This window comes from Aotus nancymaae, unplaced genomic scaffold, assembly GCF_030222135.1.
Source record: "Aotus nancymaae isolate 86718 unplaced genomic scaffold, 86718_ANA_hifiasm-v0.15.2.pri h1tg000006l, whole genome shotgun sequence".
NCBI lineage: Eukaryota > Metazoa > Chordata > Mammalia > Primates > Aotidae > Aotus > Aotus nancymaae.
The window spans coordinates 25,663,011-25,663,919 of NW_026988417.1; positions in this window are offsets into that span (position 1 = coordinate 25,663,011).

Sequence of the window (909 nt, forward strand, 5' to 3'; positions counted from 1 at the left end):
TTGTGCAAATCTTTATAGGCCAAGATTGAGATCTAGTGGAGAAAGGGGTGAGAGGAGCCTGGCTAGAGTTTGGTCAAGGAGAGAATCCTTGTACCTTCACTTAATCCCTGTTGGCAACTTTATGTTCATGCCCTCCTCTCCCCACCCTTCTCTCAACTTCTTAACTACATTTCAAATAAATGCAAACTTGAGATTCATTGTACAAGACATCATCAAAGCATATAGTCATCATACTATTTAAAGTCAATGTGAAGGAAAGAATTCTAAGAGCAGTGAGACAAAAGTATCACATAACCTATAAAGGAGAACCTATCAGATTACTAGCAGACTTCTCAGTAGAAACCTTACATGCCAGAAGGGCTTGAGGTTCTATGTTTAGCCTCTTAAACAGAATAATCATCAGCTAAGAATTTTGTCTCCAGCAAAACTAAATTTCATACATGAAGGTGAAATAGTCTTTTTCAGACAAGCAAATGCTGAGGAAATTTGTCACTACCAGACCAGCCATACAAGAAATGTTAAATAGAGTTCTAAATCTTGAAACAAAAGGTTGATATGCACCAGAATAGAACCTCTTGAAAGCATGAAACTTACAAGGCCTATAAAACAACAACATAATGAAGAAAACAAAGTATCTAGGTAACAATCAACATAATACCTGGAATGACATCTCACAACTCAGTATTAACATTGAATGTAAATGGCCTAAATGCTCCACTTAAAAAATACAAAGAAAAAAAAAATCACAAATCAAATATCTGCTGTGTTCAAGAGACTGACCTGAGGTATATTATAGACTCAAGGTAAAGAGGTGAAAAAAAGATATTCCTGGAAAATGGAAACTAAAGGTTAGCAAGAGTAACTATTTTTATATCTTACCTAATATCTGATTTTAAAGTAAAAAATGAC